Here is a 22,646-nt window from a genome sequence, read left to right as displayed (position 1 = left end):
GGATTTTATACCCATTTCCTTCTTGGGCCCCTTTCTCATGCTGTGAAGTGATCCCATGAAGGAGCTTCTCCACTAGGATGTTATTCCTTGGTTATTGTCAGAACTTCTTAGCTTGCTTCCTGCGCCCCAGGAGATCTCACGATTAAACTGGGTGTCTGAACTGGAAAATTCTGCATCATCTGATAAGTTAGAGTTCTCTTCAGATACAATGGCCATACACACTAAAACTGAGGGCGAGGGGGAATCAAATCTCTGAATAGGCTTTACAATATCTATTAATAGTTGAAACTCAGAGAAAGATGGGGACAGACTCCCCCACCCCTTATTTGAATTCACTGAGCTGGTATCGACTTCCTCTTCCCTATTCTCCCAATCCTTTGGGTCCTCACAAATCAAAACCAAAACAGGATCCAGCTGCCCCGGGTTGTTGTTGAAACCCATTCACTACCACTAGAAAGTGGAATGTATTCTTGCATCAGTTTCCTATGGGACACTTATTTAAATGAATGAAACATAAGGACCAACTGGGTATATTCAGCCACAATAAACAAATACTAGATATACTGGCAACATAACAGTGAAAACATTTAAGTTATAATAAACCAGCAAGAAGAATACATTTAGTATTCTATATTCAACAGCAGCAAAATAATTAATTTATTGATTGTTAAAAGCAAAGCCATTCAAAATTGCTATAAGGACAGAGCCATATTGTCCAGCAATTTAAAGTATCACTGTCAGGTGTTTAAGTCCAAATTTTAGGGTCTGTAAAACAGGATTCCACATTTTGTCATTCCAGTTTGATATACTGAAGTTGATTGTCTCTGTGTGCAGGATAAATAGTTATTAGAAAATGTATCTACTAAAATCCCTAAATTTGTGACAATCACTCTGAATATTAGAGATTCACAGAAATTTTATGTTTGCTAACCCTTTGCCACAGGGTAAAGGAATATCCACAACTACCCAAAAGTCTGACAGTTACAGAACAAAGAGGACGAGAAAGACATCACTGTTTGTCTCTGAAGAGGTTGTACTCCCATCCACAAACTAAGCCTCATTTGAAGAAACATTTCTCTCCTAGAAATGAAGTCTAGTTACGTGAGTCTAGACCAGTGGGAGTTTGAATCCAACTCTGACCACTTTACTAATATCTGTGGTCTATTCTGTGTGACCCCGAGATACCCTAGAGTTTAAAATAGTGTCAACAATTGTCTCAGATTTAATTTGAAGTTAGTCATCCACAAGACTATTTTATGGAAAGAGCAGTCAGATATGCTGAGAGATCTCTCTTTCCCCACACTAACATACACAACAGCAGCACATTTATAAGTCCAATCATTTTGGATTCTACTAACTAAAATTCTGCATATTTTTATCTGGTACCAATAACAATTTGTCAAATAAGCTAATTGGATTGCTAAGAGTTATTGGTGCTACTTTTGACATCCAAAGTACTATAATAACTGGATTTTTTTTAGGGTTTATCTTCGTAAAATATTGCCACTCTCCTTTCCCCTACACACAAGCCTAATCCTCCACTGGCTCATGTCTATGATATTTATGGCATAGTACAAAGTAATAACACTGGAGTTAAGGTACTAAATAGTAATTGTGAAGAAATTACTATACTAACAACGTCCTAAGGGTCACAATTGATTTTCCTATGGAGGTGGTTAAAGCTAATCCACCACCAACTATTATCCTTGTGAAATGTTAAGGATCAAAAGGGGAAAGAAAGCTTGGGATGCCAGTTAAATAAGAGTAGTAAACAGCTTCCTAGCACAATTTACCTTGTCTCAGATAATAAATTACTACAATAGGTTTAAATTTAACTAAAAGGACCCTGGTCACTGTGACTTGCACAAACAAATTCAACAATTATGCCTTTAAAAAATACACTTTGTGAAGACTTTCTAGGAAGAAATGTATTAAAAAAAAAAACAACAACAAAGAACACAAAGTTGAAAGAGTCCTTTCTGGAGTTACGTTAATTCCAGATGTGGACCAAAATAAGGTTTAATGAGAGTTTTACCAAAATATTAATGGCAGAAAGGGTTCCATTCTTTCTCCATGAATGTTATCAGTTTCCTATGTCTGTAGTATCCTCTTTGAAATTGATTTTTGTCCTCTACATAGCCACTAGGAGTCCTCTTCCACTTGGCTACTTGGCTGACAATGAAGAGTTGATAACAAGTCAAGTTCTCTGATGGGATGTTCACCACACACTTGTCTACAAGTGTGGGGTTTACGAAGACTAAGACAGAGACTATTTAACCCAACAAGCCACAGCTGAGGAGAATCAGATGGCTAAGCAATCCCCTGACTGAAGGAGGGAGCCCAGGTGGGGAGGACAGGAAGACAGGAAATTGGTAGCTGAGGTGGCTGCTGGAAAAGTCTACAGTCACTCCCTGGGAGCAGGGAGGAGTGTTTGGAGGCTACAGGAACAGGTAGCCCACAGTTACTCGGGGGAGGCCAGCAAACCCCAGAGTGCAGGGAATGGCAGATGGCAGGAGAGAGCTAAGGGAAAGGCAGTAAGGTCTAAAGGGGAACAGACCTTGACTGCTGGCTAGAGGGTTCCTGAGCAGGAACCTGGAGTAGAGGGTGGACCTGGGTTCCCCTGCCAGCCACTGAGGCGGCGGCAGCACTATGAGGAAGCGAATGGGAAGACTGCCCAGGATTGTTGAAGGAGACTTTGATACCCTGGAAAAGGAAAACAACCAGTGACCTGGCCAGAGGGCCAAGTCACAAACAGGCAGCAGCAGCTTGCGGAGGGGTGCTGCAGACCCAAAGAGGTAGAGAGATGGTATGCAACCACAGGCAGTGGTGTCAACCTCGTGAGCTATTCCTTAGAACAACCAGGAGAAGGTGTCATCCTAACAGTGACTGAAGCACCGCATCATAAGCTCCACCACATAGTAGGGCAGCTCAGTGATGCCACCATTAAGTGGATCCATCAACATTACTTGCCACAGAGCTTGGAAAGACTGGCTGCCCCATAACCTGGAAGATCACAGTGCACAGAACTGCCCCATAACCTGGAAGATCACAACGCACAGTCCATTACTCAGGATGTGCACTGATTCTCAGCATTTGGGCTTCTTTATGGTTCTCCAGGGCATTTTATGGTATCTAAGTAATGTTTCACTATATATGAGTTGCACATAACCATCAGTACACTTTTGATTATTGTTTTTCATTACAACTTATACTGTAATTAAAAAACAAAATAAAAATGCAGAATGGCTGAAACAGGATACATTAGTACCACAGAAACATATTCCCCCCAAAGACACAGAGCAATATAATGTTTGTACAACATTATGTACATGTATGGTGTTCAATAATGAATAATAAGGATTCATTAGTTCCAGAGCAGCCAAAATGAAATTAGTTACACTGCAGTAGGTAAATAACAGCTGCAGAATCCTTTAAAAGAGAAGGTCAGATGGTGCCAAAATTGGAAAACAACTGCTTCTCCTGCAGACCACAATGGGCATTTCCCTGCAATAGCTCTCAAATACAAGCAATTCTGAGTAAAATTTAGAGCTAAAGATATTGAAGATCAAAGCAAGAGTTCCCACAGAAATCAAAGCTGCCATGCTGAACAGTTAATATAGTTCAATAGTAAATGTATCTGTCTGTCACTACTTGCAACCCTAACTTCACAATAATTAATTATATATATTAAGTTTAAGAAAAGCATTATGGTGACAACTAATTTATTATATCATCAGAGATGTCAGAACACAGCTGAAAATTTTCTAACAATATAACTGCCACTTAAAATATATGAAATACCCCAAAACCCTGTGTTATATGTTAAAAATGCTGTGACTTAAATAAAAAATACATTCTAAATCAGAGTTCTCATCTTAGATCCTGAAATTAAGTTTTTGTACATTTTTGCAACAAAATATTTTCCACTGTATTCTTCTATTTATGATCCTTCTACTATCCTCTCCAAGCAAGCCTTTAGCAAATATTTCTTTTGATGGAGTGACTTTCTTCTCATAACAATGAGGATTCTAATCTGTAAATTAATTCTGCCTCCAAGCATGAGAGTTTATGATAATTGTCTGAAACAAGTCCCAGGCCTCATTATCACTCTTACCACACCACCACCACCACACTAAAACATAAAACTGAAAAACAAATAGCCCGTGACAGCTCTGTGTTGAAATTCCAAGAATCAAGATAGCTGAAATTTTTAAATCAGGCTAAACTCCTCCAGCAGGGTTTCCATTTTGAACTCAGCGGGACCTGCGCTCCCACGTCACATAGGTGTTTTGACAATCCCACTCTTAGGTGACTAAATATGGGTTTAGGAGCCCATTTAGAATTTGGTCCTCCATGTTTTATAGTTATACTAATAATCTTGGTATTTCGTTTGTTTTAAAATTCTTTATAGCTATAGAAATCTTATGTCACAATAGGCCTCACAGCTGTAGAGAAATCTTGGATGGCACCCAAAAAACAGTTTTTATGAGGACTAGTTTGTCCTTGAGTTAATATCCTTCACATGAGCAAGCGGCTCCAATAACTCCCACACCTCTCTCTCAAACCTCTGGCGATGACAGACCCTCTCACAAGTAAGTCTCAGAGACAGAGCAGAATATGCAATTCTGGGACTAATGCAAAGGCAAAGAGTGACTTAGTGGCAAATAATGGGGCAAAAGTCAAGAACTGATGGAGTGAGGAAGTAGTTCAAGCCCTCATCTCCTAAAAAAATTTCAGCTTACTTCTGTACCTGCCCACAAAGGACAAGGAAAAAGATATAATCCACACATCTCCTCCCAAAAGCCAACATTCTCAATAATGCCATAGGAGCCAAACTCTAACTGCCTCCGATTCTCCCGGTGCCAATAAAATGTTATACAAGATCTGTTTATTTGCTTTCGTTGCGGCTATCAGACACTGGATTGTCATATTTTAATTTCACGTTAGAGTCTGAGAGGGCTCACGCTGAGGTTTGGGGGGCTTAATAAAGATTAGCTATTATCAGATTCAGATACAATAGTTAGCGAATGTTAACAGTAGTACAGTAGAACCTCAGAGTTACGAACACCTCAGAAATGGAGGTTGTTCGTAACTCTGAACAAAATGTTATAATTGTTCTTTGAAAAGTTTACAACTGAACATTGACTTAATATGGCTTTTGAAACTTTACTATGCAGAAGAAAAATGCTACTTTCCCTTTTTTTAGTAGTTTACGTTTAACACAGTACTGTACTGTATTTGCTTTTTTTTTTTTTTTTTTTGGTCTTTTTTGACTCTGATGCAATCAGTCAGCAGACTTCTGGTTCCAAATTAGGTGTGTGGTTGACTGGTCAGTTTGTAAATCTGGTGTTCATAACTCTGAGGTTCAACTGTAAGACAAAACCAGAAAGCTCAGAGGATTCATAATAGAATACAGACCCTTTCACTTCTACAGTAGGTCAGTAGTTTGAATTTGGACCAAGTCAATATTGACTTATCTTCAACAATTGAAGGCTGTTCAATCATCTTTGTGAAGTGATTCTGTGGTGTCACCCTGGTTTCTAGTGACTAGCATTAATTCACATCACTGCTAACAGTCTCATCAGAGGGACCACGGGCTGAAAGGGCATGGATATTGAACTATTCACTCCCCCAGAGATGACCCCCAAGAGATGTTTTATCTACAGTACAGGCTGTCCCAATAATGTGCCAAAGACAGGACTTCAGTATATGGGGCTGTCGATCTTGCAACTTGCACCAGCACTAAGTTCACATCAATATTTTTAAAGAAGTAATTAAAACAGAATCCCGATTTATTCAATTTACCAAAGCTAAATATGACAACAAATAGCACACAAGTTTAAAAACGTACAAGCACAATTAGTACACTGTGTACAGTATGTCACAAGGAGACACTTACAATGAAAGATCAAGCGTCAAGTCTGTATGGCAATACAATGCATTTGAAACTGGGACTAAAACAAAAAAAGATCGTTCCTGGAAGAAAAGAAAGAAAGACTTAAATTCCTTTGTTTACAAGGTGACTACAATTGTTGCAAGACACTGAATGGCAAAGGGAAGATTTGAATTTCTCGCTGGACAAAGATTTAGAAATAAGTTATTTAAAGAATAAAAATTTGTCAAATGGTCAATAGGTTTATATTTAAACTCTGAAATACTATACAAATATTATGTGCCTTGGATCATAACAAAATTATCTCAAATAGATTCCAATGAATTAGATACATTAATATTGATACATATGTGCATCTGTGACAAAATATGGACATTTTGGTCCTTTGATATCAATAGCAGTTGAATTCTATTACAATCTTGTACAGAAAGGTAATATAAGAATTAAGAAATTCTGCAAATGGCTAAAATCCTGGGATGTAGAGAGTCTGCTATGAAGGATTTAAGATATAACTTCTCTGTTGTGCTGTATAAATGATGTACTGATGTTATAGGCAGGGCTGGTAGTACCACCTATGATTAAGGTTGCCTAACACTTCCCAGTATAAGATCCTGTTTTCAATTGCTTAGAACTCTGCCAAACTTCAACTGTTTGGGCTGAAATTTTTCATGCTGAATGTCTGCCTTGGGCTGATTGATTGGTTGAAAATTTCAAACCAAACAGTTCAGCCATTTCTGAAAACAAGTGTATGGAAAACCACGTTTTTCATTGTTAAAATTCTGGAGATTTTGGAGGGAAGGCGGGGGGGGAGAGGAGAAGAGACTGGTGGAAATTTGGCACAGGGTAGCTTGAATGTCAGGGATGTACCTTTTGCTGTTCCTGTGACAATTCCCCCAAGTTTGGCCAAGTAACAAGCCTTTGAAAAAATAAAATCACACATTGCACATGTTTAGTAGAAAGACTTAAACAGCTAAAACCTCCTCATATACCATCCTCACTGAGCATATGCAAGTTTCACAGATCCCAGTACTAACCTGCTGCACGTGCACCATGCCCATAGAGTGAATGAGCATGGTCCCTCCAGCCTAGGGCTACAGGGGTGAAGCTGGACTTTCCCTATAACGGCTGTGCTTCCAGATGCTGCAGGGTCATGGTAGGACTGGGCACAGGAACTGAGACAGGGAGAGCCTGCCTCTCCTGTACTCTCAGTGCCACCTCTGCTGGCACCCAGGCAACATGAGAGAGGAATCTGTATGATTCCAATGTAATGGGACAGAAGCCAAGTCTAAGACATTGCAGGGGGGAAGAGGAGACAAGGGATGGAGACTGGAACTGAACAGTGGCAGAGGGGCAGAGACTGGGTCTGGCTGCCAGCGAGACAGTGAATTGGGGGAGAAACTGAGCTCATGTGAGGACTGGGAATCAGTCAGGTGGGGCAAAGGGGAGACATAAGACAAGAAGGCGGCAGGGGAGAACTGGGACTGGTTGGGCAAAGACACTGGAACAAGGAGCTGGACGAGGTGAAGACACAGATTGGATAAGAAACCTAGGAGCCAGTGTGGATGGGGAACATGGGCATTAGGGTGATGGAAGCAGGCGACTGGAGGCCAGAGGGGAGAGAGTGAGAAAGACTGAGGAGTGGGGGAGGGAACTGGCATTGATTGTGGAGACCAGAGGGGGTGAAACTAGGACTCACTGGGCAAGAAGACTAGGACTGGGCTCAGAAGCCTGAGGAGAGGAGACCAGGACTTACTGTGTGAGTTGATAATCTCAGCTCAGTAAAGGCCTGATCCAAAACTCACAAGGAAAGATGAGTCTTTCCATAGGATTTCACCGGGCTTTAGGTCAGGCCCTAAAAGTGCTCTCTCTGCTTAGTCTAATATTTAGTCATTTAATTAAGGGACTGAACCTGCCATGTGGAAGGCACTCAACATCTCCCTGGAGGCATCTTCCCTCGTAGAATTGTGCCCTAAAATGTTCAATACAGGGCTAAATGGTTTAAAAAAAAAAAAACAACAACAACAACAAAAACCACAAAACCTAGCAAACCTCTGTTTATATCAAACTTTGCAATTATCACATACCTATCCCTGATGAGTGGCTATTCATACTTTTATACACTGACAGTCTTCATGAACCCTGAAGTAAAATAATTTGTTAAAGCAGAAACATCTTCATATCCTACAGTTAAGTTGTGTTTCTCAAACATAGCTCACAAATTTCCAGTTACTCAATGGTGGGGAGGGGCGGGAATTAGTCTACTTGAATCAGATTCCCAATATTATTATATGGTAATCTCTCTGTAGGAGGATTCTGTTATTCAATCTACTCATGAAAATGACATACACAGAAAACAATTTCTAGAAGAAAATATCTTGAAGACACAGTTCAGAGTAGCAAATTAGCTGAAGGTTAACCTTCAATTTAGCATGGTCCATTTCTCCCAAGGAAGTGAACAGCTTTCTTATTAAAGTAGTGTGCATATACTTCCAGTACCTGCGCTTGCTGCTTTTTACACTACTAACAGACTCTGTTGCACATCATACTACAAGAAAGATTGATTCTTGGGTCAGTTTCTTCAAAAGCCAAGAGCACAGTTGTCCACGTCAGTATAGCTATTTCAGGGGAGAAGGGGAGGGCAGCGATTTTTTTTTTTATTTTTAAAGTGCAATAGCTATATTGGTACAACCCATAGCGTGGTACAAAAGTGCTTAGACTGGAGTAGCTTATTTCTCTTCCCACAAAGGATAAACTGCATCAGTATAAGCAATTTTACACCAGTAAAACTGCATCCATACCACAGGGTTTGTACTGCTTTAACTATACCAGTACAATTAAAGCAGTACAACTTGTGCATGTAGTCAAGGGGAAAGTCACTTACACAAAGTTTATTGCCAGAAAAGGATTTTCTCTCATCTTTCACTACATGTATATCATGTTATCTAATTGTAGGGTTGTCTTTCTTAGCATAAAGGAGAACAGATTAAGCATATATGTCCTAAAGGTTGAAGGTAGGAGCAGAGGGATTATAGGTCTTAGGTCTCTGAAAGAAACTAAGGCCACCATTAAAGGCCAAAAAAATCAAAATCAATGTATGTTTAACTGTTTTATTAACATGCAAGCAAAGTAAATATACAGCTGCAGCCTCCTAATTAAAGAGTAAATTAAATTAACATCCCAAGATCTGTTAATCCTAAAAAGCAGCTCTGTATAAAATTTCTCCTTGTGCTTTCAGATATCACTTGTTTAAGCTTTTTCCTCCCAATGCACTTATTCTAGTTGCATAGTAGGTGGGAGTAAAACATTTGTTTTCTGAATGTTTGGATGTAATCTCCAAGACACTTACTAGCAAAATATATTGGCACTGGTTTGTAATTCTGTATTAGGAATACTTCTGAAAGTAGAACTGCATTCTCATCCCATGTATAGTCAAGAACTGTACTGCTCACTCTCCCTGCCCTCCAGCCATCTCTATCCTACAGTTTGTCAGACACATGGGAGACAGATATCTTCCACATCAAAGCAGAACAATGCTACAAACAGGAATATAATCTTTCCAAACTGGGATTTCTTGTTTCTGCTGCGGTTGTGCCCCATTTACTGACATTTGCTTGGCCTTATAACCACAATTACAGGCTGAGAGGTTTTTCCTCTTTCTCCATATACATTCTTAAGTGTTTCAACAAAACTCAGCTTTGAGAATTTTTTTTTAAATGACGGAAATGGGGGAAAGAAGGAGCACAACACCTTCCACAACAAGTGAATACGTCCTCCTACAATCTTAAAAGTGGACAGTCGCATAAGGCGAAACTGGAAAAGAAGAAAATATTTATGAACACGTTATTTATATTGCTGGTTGTCTTCCGTATCTCCACTTCTTTACCCAATACTAATATAAACCATTTGGGTTTCAATAAAAACTTCCCCCTAACCATCCAATGTTAAATTCTACTGTATCCCACACTGATCTCATAATCCTTTGTTTAGGACAACCCAAAGATGGGCAAATGACAGTGATATCCAAAATTTCAACTTCCTAATAAGACTATAAAAAGAAAAGGAGTACTTGTGGCACTTTATTTGTTAGTCTCTAAGGTGCAACAAGTACTCCTTTTCTTTTTGTGGATACAGACTAACACGACTGCTACTCTGAAACCTGTAATAAGACTATGTAACTTATGCCTGCTTGGTGTGGCACTCTGTCCCCCTCTGTATAAAAGAGGAGGACATGGGCAAAGAGAAAATTATTTTAAAACAAAACAATAAGCAATTATTGTTTATATACCATTTTCCACCTCTAAAGTACCAAAAAATCGACACCATTTTTCCATCAACTGTAGCAAAAACAGGATTATTTGGGGAGTTGGTTTCTTAAAAACATACTTTCAACTTTTGTACATCTGTAGTTTCCTCTGAGCTTATTCTATGGAATAGATCATCATCATTATCAAATTATTTTTTTAAATCACTTGGGGAAAGCACTGAAAGTAAGGTAATTTTAGATAGTCATTTCAGTAGAGTTATGCCAATACGCACCCGCTGAGGATGTGGCCCATTTTTTTTTTAAATGGGCAAGTAAATGTATTTGTGCTTTAACTAACTTAGGTCTCTTTAGGCTGCAGTCATCCTAAAGTTTTGCCTAAATTAGGGAAATGTGGAATACTAACAGCTGTAGGGACAAAATTAGAAAGGCCCAGGCACAAGACGAGATTAAACTAGCTAGGGACATAAAAGATAACAAGAAAATATTTGACAAATACATTAGAAGCAAGAAAATGCCCATGGGGAGAGTAGGCCCATTATTCAATAAGGAGGGAAAGACAACAACAGAAAATGCAGCAATAGCCAGTGTTAAATGCCTTTTTTATTTCAGTTCTCTCCAAAAAGATTAGTGGTGGTGATCGGACGATTAATATAGTGAACATCAGTGTAAATGGGATAGGATCTGAGGCTATTATAGGGAAAGAAAAAGTTAAGAATTAGGCTCTTTACCCTACGAAGTTAAGTTGACTTAAGTTACGTCGACGTTCAGCCATCGCTGTAATTAAACCGCTACTGCATGTCCACACCATGGGCATCTTACTAGGTTTCCAGCTGCTTTTCAACTGCCCTTGTAACCTGCAAGCCACCCACCTGTGTCAGAAAGCATGTATCCTGCGCTGCTCCTCAGTATTGTGCTGTACGTTTTGAACACAAGGCTATCAGCAGAGCTCAAAGGGGGAGCTATTAACCATCACCCTGACCCCTGCCACCTCCTTGTAGAAGCAACACATCTGCAGTTCTGCACCAGAGGCAACTATTTGCTTCCCTTGCCTTCTGCTATGCCTGCTGCAGCTTTAAATTTTACACAGCACTGCTCCAAGTCTCTATCATAGCCCTTCCCCTCCATGCCCCGAGCAAGTTCCTGCAGCTGGATTGGAGCTATGCCTCCACAGCCTCCACTCTCCATAGACCCAGGAGATCCACCATTTCCCATATGCTGGAGTGCATTTGCTGTGTGGAGCCAGCATGCTCAGCTGGGCAGTTGCTATGTTAGCTATCCATACCAAGCAAACAAAGAGCAACTTCAAAACTTCCCAGGGCTTTAAACAGGGGAGGGGGATTCACCTGTGTACCTGGCTGCAGGGCAGCGGAGTTCAAAACAGTGATCAGAGCAATCATGGTGAGCATTATGGGATACTTCCTGGAAGCTACTTAGGGCAACATAAGCAACACAGCGTTTACACTGACTCGGTGTTGCTCTAAATTGCCCTAAGCTCTATGCCTCTTGTCAAGGTGGTTTTATTATGCTGGTATAACAGGTGAGTTAAAGCAGCGGGAGGAGCATTGCAGTGTGTATACTTCCACTGTTAGGTCGACGTAAACTGGCTTATGTTGACAAAGCTGTGTCGCGTAGACATTACCTTACTTAGATATGTTAGAGGTCTTCAAGTCACCAGGGCCTGGTGAAACATATCTTACAATACTTAAGGAACTGGCTAAAGAGATCTCTGAGCCATTAGCATTTATCTTTGAGAACTTGTGGAGGATGGGAGAGATCCTGGAGGACTGGAAAAGGACAAATATAGTAACTATCTATTAAAAAAACAGGGGGTGGGGAGGACAATCCAGGGAATTATACACCAGTCAGCTTAATTTTGGTACCCAGAAAGATTACGGAGTAAACAATGAAACACCTAGAAAATAAGGTGATAAGTAACAGTCACAAACAAATTATGTCAAACGAACCTAATATCTTTCTTCAACAAGGTAACACGCTTTATGGATTGGGGTAAACAGTAGATGTGACATATCTTGACTTCAGTAAGGCTTTTTATATTGTCTCACATGATCTTCTCATAAGCAAACTAGGGAAAAGACAAACCCACTATAATGTAGGTGCACAACTGGCTAGAAAACCCTACTCAAAGTAGCTATCAGTGGTTCACAGTCAAGTTGGAAAGGCATATTGAGTGGGGTCCTGCAGAGATCTGTCCTGGGTTCAGTTCTAGTCAATATTTCCATAAATGATTTAGCTAATATCATACAAAGTACATTTGTGAAGTTTGTGGATAATACCAAACAGAGGGATTGCATGCATTTTGGAGGACAGGATTAGAACTCAAAATGATCTTGAACTGGAGAAACTGTCTGAAATAAATAGGATGAAATTCAATAAGGACAAATGCAAAGACCTATACTTAGGAAGGAACAATCAATTGCACAAATATAAAGTAGGAAATGACTGCCTAGAAAGGAGTACTGCAGAAAAAGACCTGGGAGATTATAGTGGATCACAGACTAAATATGGGTCAACAATGTAAAATTGTTGCAAAAAAAGCTAACAGCATTCTGGGATGCATTAGCAAGAGTGCTGTAAGCAAGACAAGAATAATTCTTCCACTCTACTCAGCACTGACAAGGGCTTAACTGAAGTACTGCATCCAGTTCTGGGCATCACCCTGGAAAAGAGGAGGACAAATTGTAGAAAGTCCAGAGGAGAGCAATAAAAATTATTAAAGGTCTAGAAGACATAACCTATGAGTAAATATTGAAAAAACTGGGTTTGTTTAAATCTGGAGAAGAGAAGATTGAGCGGGGACATGATAACTGTCCTCAAGTATGGAAAAAGGTTGCTATAAAGAGGAGGATGATAAATTGTTTTCCTTTTCCACTGAGAATAGGACAAGAAGTAATGGGCTTAAATTGCAGCAAAGGAGATTTAGGTTAGACATTAACTACCCTTACAGTTAAGATGTTTTTCCTAAGTACTTGAACAAATTATCTAGGAAAGTTGTCAAATTTCCATTGTTGGATGTTTTTAAAAACAAGTTAAACCAACACCTATCAGGGATGGGCTAGATAATACTTAGTCCTGCTTCAGTGCAGGGCTCTGGACTAGCTGATCTCTCAAGGTCACTTCCAGTCTTATATTTCTATGATTCTGTATGGTCCCATTAGCACCCCTGTAGTAAATTTGTTTTCTGCACTAACTGCCCCCATTTGGATCAGACATGCTTTGATCAAGGTTAACTACCTTGTAGTCCTAAATTGTGCCAGTGTGGAGCAGGAGACACAAGGACAAGAGAAGAGAAGAGAAAAAGAAAAAGTCTCCCTTAGCTCCAGTATCTATACTCTGTGTAGTTCTGACATCACAGGAACCTCACCGGCTTCAAAGGAACACAGGGAAGAATGAGCACAAGATTGTCCACGTCTCTTGGTGGGTTTCAATCCCTGAAGTGGGAGGCTGTGCTCATTCTTAACATATGAAAGATGCACATATATTGTCAAAATCATCTCTTTCAGAAGTGCAGAAATTACGGTGGGCTAAGTAAGAGCACTGAGGAAATGGAAACAAGAAACATCCTGGGTGTCTGTTGATGGCTTCCATGTGGTGATTTTATAGACAAGATGCAGCCCTTCAGAAGCAGACCTGTGGAACTTGCAGTCGCAGAAGCTCCCTTTGTACCCTAGAAACTATTAAGTCTGATCCTTCCCCTATAATAAATTCATGAGTGAGTTCTGATTGCCTTATAATTTTTCTAAAGCATTAACACACAATGGGCCCTATTCTGTAAGGTCTTCAAAATGACATCATGGTGCCCAACACCTTGCAGGATAGGGCCTATTATGGCTGTCTTGTCCCGAAGATAATCACATGATCAAAATTGTTCATTTCGACACTTGTCCTTCCCCCCACTCCTATGAATTTTAGAGCCAACATAGCATAAAAGAGCTCAAATCAGGTGTGACATTAGGACAAACCTTCTGTCATGAAGCCAGACCAAGTTCAAAGGTTTCTCGGAACCAAACAATTTGGCTTGCCCGATGAGCTACAACACTAAGTTAGATAACTGCTAATCATGAACCTGCTCTCAGCACTTCTCAAATAGCACACTCCTTTCCACAATTTACTAATGATGACCGTAACAAACAATGGTAACTTTAGGGTTCGAAGTTTTTTAATTCTTACTTATTACTAAATTGATTAACAGTCTTCTGCAAAGTCATATCTTAAATACAAGATTTTTTAAAAATGTTAATTCATTTTCTGGCAAACAACCAAAAAAACACCCCCCCCCCCCACACACACACACACCCAGAAAACCCAGCCTTAACTTTTTTTCTACTTACAGCTATTTTGAAACACTGAAAAAACTTCCCTCAAGCCATCCCACAGAATGTTCAGATATTAGCAGCCTCTTGAATTAACCTACATTATTTCTAAGTTTATGAATTTCATTTTAAAACCTGCAGTGCCTGGGCATGAGAACAATTTATTAAAATATGAATGCTTACTTTAATGCAGATTGTAAGTACTGTTAGTATTACAATTAAAGGAATATTATTTTGTTTGTAATTTGGATAAATAAGTTATTCTGCCCTTACATACTGGTACAGCATTTTTTTCAGGCTGTGTGTACTTTATGGTATTTTGTACCATGCACTTTATTACTAGGAGAGAAGAATTTAAGATACCCCTCACCGTGTGTTGGTCTCCTTGGCTGCCCGAGAATTTTATTTTGAAGGCGGTTTAAAAAGAGGCGAGAGGAGAGGGAGAGAGAGAGACTTTATACTAAATGAAAGATAAGACAGGTACAGTAGTACCATTTATTAGCCTTTATTTTGACTGATACTTTTCCTGAGCCAGCAGCATAATTTTCTTTAGCCCATTTCCAATCATCACAATAATTTCCTTTAATAACAGCAATCAAGGAAGAGTAAACAAATATATGCACATTACAATGCTAGGAACAACATACTTAAAACTATTTTATCCTTCATTAATAATATGCCTAGTTTAAAAAACAACCACCACATAATGCATGAGCACAGGCATGTGCAGGAAAGAAGGCAGATGCATTCTGTTTAACTCTGCCAGTCTGTATCTATTCCTTCGTTTGGTTATCTTAGCAAAACAGCTTTTCAATAGAACTTGCACTGATGCAGCTGAAAGTATAAACAAACATACAAACAAAAAAAGCCTTCAATTCCTATGGAAAACTTCTTTAGACAACAGGGACTGAAGCCCAAAAATGGTGGCACTGTCCACCAAAGCAGCAGAAAAGTGGACCCTGAGTGGGACACAGAATTGTGGGATATGAAAACTACAAGCATCAGGAGTTTAACAAAATGCATAAATGATTGAACGGGAAATGATTGAATTTAATACTGTTAAAGCAAAGTGGAAAATATTTAAATTACTAGAAATGGAAACTTCTGTAACATATCTTGAAAGTAAGGCTTCAGGGCAAGATGTAATCTTTACAAGTTTCATGGCATTACAGTAAGACTTTAAAAACAAGGACATTGAAGAGAATAAAATGAGAGCCATTAACTTTTGACTGGTCAGTGTTCCTGGGAATGCTGCAAATGTTTGTGTTGTAAAGTATGAAACATGACTAAGTGATTTATTAGCCCACATATTTTAACAACAATTAAATGAGTTGGGGTGTCTTTAAGGTAAAAGGTCTCCTTCCAATTGACTCTAGAACCATTCTAATTTTGTGTGCACAAACAGTAGTCAAATATATAAATGTTTAAGAACAATCAGACTAACAAACTTGAATATGAAGGGCCCCATATTGGGATATGCCTAGATTACTTTCTCTCCCTGCTAAAATGAAGGAAGAGTTTTGCAGAAGTCAAGAAAATTAGCCATCTATTAGATGTCACTGTGGTAGTTCTGTATCCACCAAGACCACATTTGGATTCTGCAGATAATACTTATTTCTTTCAGTCACCTGAGGAAGCCAGATTTTCCGTAAGGCTAAGCAAGAGAAACCATCCAGTCAAATTACAGAAGCTGAGGCAACCAATGGACTGAGTTTTGTCCATCTTGCAAGATTTAGTTCCATTTTATGTTCCCCAAATATACTAGTTAATTTCTTTGATATTATTTCAATGTGCAAAGTATCGCAGAACATTCAGAAAATTTAGTATGTGTAGTATTAAGTTTAAAGTATGATCCCAGTTTCCTACCTTGAGTCGAGGCCATAGACTCTGCCCCAGTGCTGAGGGCCCAGGTCACTGCTGTACAAGTTCCTCATTCTGTAGGCATCACCTGCATTTCTTGTCCCTGGATGTAAAACTTTGCATTTGACTGTATTAAAATGCATTTTCTCTGAATGATCCCAGCATATCAACTGTTCCAGATGGCTTTGTATGACTGCTCTGTCCTTCTCATTAGTTACCACTCAGTCAATCTTTGGGTCATCTACAGAATTTATCAGTAGTGATTTTATATTTACTTCCAGATGATTAATGAAAATGTTGAACAGCATCAAGTCTAGTACTAGAAACACCCCATTCAATGAGGATTTCCCACTGGCAACTACTTTTTGAGGTAAGTCAGACAGCTCTTAATCCATTCAACGTGTGCTTTATTGATATTGTATAGTGCTTTTTTAAAAAAAAAAATCAGAATGTCCTGCAGTCCTAAGTCAAATGCAATATTTTTCAATCACTGTATTTTTATAATAAAAATAAAAAGGCACATATCCAGTCTTTTAGCCACAGGATTTCCTGAGGTTGTCTCATTTACCACACAGTCATATAGTCAATTAAATGTGACTTCCTATGACTAGGAGGAAACCAGAAGGAACTTACTCATTTGACAACAGGCATTGCCTGAAGAAATAATATTATCTTCCAATGATAGCATAGATTATAAATATTCTACAATTCAAAAGTATTGTTTTAAGAGATTCAGTTTTGTGTGTTCATCAAAATGCAATACACAACCAACTACTGAGGAAACAACAGCTGCAAGTCAAACAATGCAAGAGTGTTGTGTAACAAACAATGCAAGTCATGAGATATCAAAACATTAAGAAATTTTTTTATTTTTAATACAGTACTTATCTCATCTAACAGACTGAGGTATGACTGTTCTAATTATGTAATCTGTAACATAAGGATGTCCTGTTGATTCATTCTATGCACTTTTTAAAATAAAACCAGTATTGCTTGTCAGTATTGACAGCAGATTCAGATTAGATGTATGTATAAATTTTGGCTGTGCGTATACTAGTATTTTTCTTGATATATCCCAAAGTTGCACTGGCACACAGCAATGCCGGGAATGCTGGTGTAGACTCAGTCACTAGCATTTTAATCAAATCATCTAAACCTGCTCTAAGCTCCAACTGTTGCTACCACAAATGAAGCTGCACCAGTAATAGTACAATAAGAATGTTTAAGAAAGATGCTTGTGGAGACAAAGCCTATTTTTAAAAAGTAGATATACAGGGTAAAGTTCTCTCTGATCCACACAGTCTATCTCTAGTGCATATTCTGCACATTAAGAACTTCAACTAGCAATAGTGATATTTTTAATTGAGGAATGTACAGTAGAAATCCACATTGTATCCATAGGAAATCAACAGAGCAGAATAGGAGGAAGAACTTTGTTTACAGCTGGGGTGAAATGAACACCAGGGTATCACAGTGCTGGCATTAGGACAGGTCTTATCTAAGGCCTTGTCTACGCAAGCTGGGGTCTGAATCTACTCTGCACTAGCCTGCCATGGACCAATTGTCTGTATGGACTATGACGCACAATAACGGTTCGTTAATTCAATTCGATCTAGTTGTGCGAAGAGGACTAAATCAAAGCACAGTAACTAACTGCTAATTTACGGAGTTCACATGGAGCAAGTGCACGACAAGCTAGTAAGGGGTAGATTCACTTGCCTCAAACTAAGTGTTTGTGTAGATCAACAGAATCAACATCAACAGAAATGAAATTCACAGAGTATATTAAACTGGAAGGAATTTCAAACAGAGGACAGGGGAGTAACATAAATGGCAGAAAACAACAAAATGAAATTGACTCTGGAAAAATAAAAGGATAACACATATGAAGTGAAAATATTCCTCAACTTATACTAAATGGGAGGGAGCAGTGAAGAAGCAACCCTGAAAGAGATTGAGGAGGGATGATGTCCCTGAAAGATGACATTTCAAATCCAAAGTGGATGGGGAAAAAATAGTCAATGCAATTTTGGGCCTTGTCTTCAGTGGTTAAAAAAAAAAGGTGTGCTTTTATCATGAGGTAACTAACACACATGAGCTTTCTCGCTGTAAAAGACACAGAGGAGACAAACCACTTTAATTTTACTGCGAGGTAAATTAGACAAAGTCAGCACTATAGTACTACTAGACATGAGACATTAACAGTCTTCCAAAGAAGCGCACACTATGAAATAAGTAGCAAACAAAGCCATAAAAATGTCAAGTCTATTTTCATCACCACAGATGAAGTTTTAAAAAATGGGAGGGGCAAATAAGCGTCTATTAGTCACAAAGTATAATCAGCCTGTAGAGCGAGCTCCAATCCAATTTCACAGTTCATTACCTAGGATAGATGTCTGTATCAGCTAGCGTCAACCCACACCAGATGCACTTTTTACAGGGCAATGCTGCACCAAAATTTAGTTTAAAAAATACAACTATTAAAATTGATTTAAAATTCACATAATTGGTGTAGTCTTTTCAATGTGGAGAAGCCCTGTAATTCATTTAAATTCTACTATATTGTTACATGAAAAAAAAAAACATTAGTAGGAGACGCATATGGTTTTACAATTACCCATATGAACTAGTGGAAACTGATCTGCTAAGAGAATATAACATGTTATCATTACCTCTAGGTAGATGTTTAGAGTAGACTGACACTATGTTAAATATGCAAAGGCAATACAAAACAACATCATCCCTGCCAAATGCTCCTTGTTAATCATTCTTTTTTATGCACCATGATGCATTCAATACAAGGCCTCACATCAGAACTGAGACAAAGCTAGGCTGATCTAGCAGCCAAGTGACCGTGCTCTAGCCAAATAAAGTGCATTAACAGACTCCAAAAGGAGTCCTCATCCAGTTTTCCTCTGACAAAAAGCTGATGATTACAATGAGTAACTTCAGGAAAACAAGGGTAGACAATCTGGTGAAAAATCTTTCATTGGCAGGGAGGATGCACTAGATGACCTCAATCTAGGCCTTTTCCATTTTTAATTTTTATGGTTCTTGGAAAATGAAAGGGCTCTGTCAAGGATGAGTAAAACCTACACAATAATTGGAAAGGGGGAAGAATTAAACACAGACTAAATACTGCTGTGGATTTTTTTAAGCAATACTTGAAAAAAAACTTATTTTCACACTAATGTAGACATAGAAAAATTACAGTTTGCACTTTTTGCCATCAGAATTTGAGTAGAGTTCCCATCCTGTCAAACTAGAATTCCTGGGAAGAAATTTTAGGCTTTAGTGGAATACCTTCCCTTTCAGGATCTCTCCTAAATGATTTCTTGTATCCTGCTGAATTTATTTTTAGACTTGGAAGGATTAGATTTTTATCAGTAAATGTCAATTTCACCACACACACACACACACACACCAACAGCAAATATTTCCATCAATGATAATAGAAATTTATGGATAGGCAAAGTGGGAAAATGTTACTTGAGAATTTATTAGAGTTTGATTTAAAGCATATTTACTTTGTATATTTGACATGTGATGCTGACAATGTGTTCTAACAGTTATAAAGTTTTAAAGTACTGAATCTCAATGTCTTGGCATTAAATAATTATTGTCTGACATTTCCAAATTTTCCAACAATGGTGAAAATTTAAATTGATAATCTAAAAAGAAGTTTAAAAATAAATACTATCGTCAGTCAAAATTATAAAAAAAAAAATTTTGCAAAGCCCATTTATTTTATTTTAAAACTCAAGTTTATGTTTCGCAATGGAGGTCAACAATATCTTTTTGCTGTTGACAATAAGAAAGGTTCTCTGAAAACAGCATAAGCTTTCTATATTGGTTTCTGGAAAAGATCCTATAGCATGGCTACAACTAATATTGTGTGTGTTATCTTAACTGAGTGACAATCATAAATAGGATCTTCGCCCTAGATTCAAGAAAGCACATAAGTCTATCCTTATCTAGGAAAGCACGTAAGCATGTACCTAACTTCACCCATATGCTGAGGTCTCACTGGCACTTTTTTTGAAAGGAGTATCTTTGCATCTCAGTAACACAGAATCTCTCCTTGATATATCCTCATCTGGTTGGTTAGATTGTGATCAATCAGGAAAAGAGTGAGTTTTTGTCACACTCTATACTGGAAACACTTCTGTGTTAGCTACACCAACGTTCAAAGGTGGCTGTCTGCCAGAACCATGTTTGACAGCTATTTCAGAACATGGCAGTAGCGAACAGTTTCAATGCCTTGTGTTGATGGGGATTACTTAAGACAACTGTGCTATAAAAACTGTGGTGTATTCTACTCAGCACAAATGTGTTAGTAACAAAGTCTAGGTGCTGAGTGTGGATTGAACTGTAACTGTAGCAGCGTATGAAAACTGTGTATGAAGTTATAAGCTCTCGTGCACAAAATATTATAGATAAAAATCTTTACTTACCTGCTAAATTACCTTCAGGATTCTGTGTTTCCCACAAAACAGTTGATACCATCAACATAATAAAAGCTATTTAAGGGAGGCAGGTTTTTTTACATTATTTTAACTGTTACTGAGGCCATCAGCCATTCTGTGGGAGATAGAACCATGAACTTGGGTTTTGACAGGTACAGTGTCCTTCAGTTCACATATAAAACTGATTTACCTGGAATGTTTAAGTTCATACATATATTCTGCTCATGATTTGGGATCTCAGACTGAAATAATTCTTTTGGACAGCCATTTCATTAATGCTGCTGCCCAATCTTGTAAGAACAAAAGTGGCAACCCAGTGAATTGGATCTGTGGATCTGAAAGTGCAGAGAGGGATCTAGTGAAAAAAAAAAGCCAGTGTAAATTCTAATTAAATTGTTGCCTCTCCTTTACAATTTCACATACTAGCTCTTTGTTGTTTTGTACTGTTCTTGATCTCCTATGCCTCCCACAGTTAGTTTACATCACCATCAATTTAACACCTTCAAGTGGTGGGAAATTAACAAGAGGTGCTAAGATCAGAAGCAGGGAATACAAACTGAAAAACACCTAGTAAACTTGATTTAATAGTACCAGTGCTATATTCTGAAAATTATAAACCAGACTGTCTTAATTAATTATTAATATTTATTAATAGAAAACTTGAAACCTTATTTTTTTCCAGTAAGGTTTCCAAACTGGTAATCAGCTGATAGGAAAATAAACTCTTCTTTCTTTTCTTTTATTATAGGTAATGTTTCCCCCACAGCTGGTACAAATTAAAATAATGGAGAGGTGGATAACTACCTGATGGGAGAGGTAGTCACAGTGAGTACATATTTATATTTTAAAATAACAATGTTTTTAAAAAACAATTTAAAAGTTTTTAAAATTCACAATGTTAAAACTATCTTAATTGGCCCTACTCTACATTGCACTTACTTTCCACCAGGCTGAATTTGGTTCATTTTTTTAAAAAAAATGTTGTACAGTTCTTAAATTTCCTTGTGCTATTTTTGGATGGCAGGCTTCAGAAATACCAAAAAATGACTGAAAACCCACTCCAAAAATCACAAAGCTAAATCGCTGAAAGGTATGTCTCTGGCTTACAATTTCAGACAAATTCCAACTCTCAATAGTTCAATGCACATGTATAGGTATCATTATTTTCCACTATGTTTGAATGGGCAACGTGAATGTCACTCAGAAGTACTCATTAAATTAACTCATTTTTATTTTTAATAGAGTGAAATATATTAGAGAATGCTCGATTCCCCTTTATTTTTCAGTATCGACCTTCTATACGTCATTCTCTCACGAGGATCAGTCTATCGGACTCAATTCTCCTCAATGTGGAATCAGGTAAATCCAACAATGGTTATCAAATGAACTTGAACAATACATCTCAATTCCATTTTTAGTACATGTGCAATTTCCTTTCTGTTCCTTACGGTCAATTAAATCAATTTTTGTGTCTCTTTCTGTCTTAGCAGCTATTAAATAGGAATTTATCTTAAAGACCACTAAAACATATTAAAAACATGGCCATTATTTTATTTATAGGCTTTCTGTTGTGCTATCCACAGTTGTATCTGAGAACCTACAGTGCATCTAATTTAAAAAAAGTCACAAGAGTCAGGCAATTCAATACTAAGAGCAACAATCCACTGCTTATCAGGACTCAAAATATTACCTTTACAGACTGCCTTGTTAAGTTGCTCTCTGATGTGAAGAAAAGAGTTGGAGTGAGTAGCATAAAAAATGATAGCACTTCCTTATTTCACTACAAGAAGCCTCATGTAAATTTGCATTACTTTATAATCTTGACTCCTTTA

At 38.1% G+C, this 22,646-nt stretch overlaps 1 protein-coding gene and 1 long non-coding RNA gene across 7 annotated transcripts in view; one reads left to right on the top strand and one right to left on the bottom strand.

The window, feature by feature from the left end:
* Positions 1-22,646, bottom strand: part of CDC42BPA (CDC42 binding protein kinase alpha) — a 328,646-nt gene that overhangs the window by 272,695 nt on the left and 33,305 nt on the right. The gene's annotated exons all lie outside the window — the stretch shown is intronic.
* Positions 16,509-21,604, top strand: LOC122465165. The gene is made up of 3 exons (XR_006289788.1): positions 16,509-16,535; positions 16,630-16,718; positions 21,563-21,604. It is a non-coding gene; the product is annotated as an uncharacterized LOC122465165 (long non-coding RNA).

The sequence above is a fragment of the Chelonia mydas genome, chromosome 3 (genome assembly GCF_015237465.2).
Source record: "Chelonia mydas isolate rCheMyd1 chromosome 3, rCheMyd1.pri.v2, whole genome shotgun sequence".
In the NCBI taxonomy this organism is placed as follows: domain Eukaryota; kingdom Metazoa; phylum Chordata; order Testudines; family Cheloniidae; genus Chelonia; species Chelonia mydas.
Note: the sequence above shows the minus strand (reverse complement) of the source record. Positions and strands in the feature narration are given on the sequence as shown.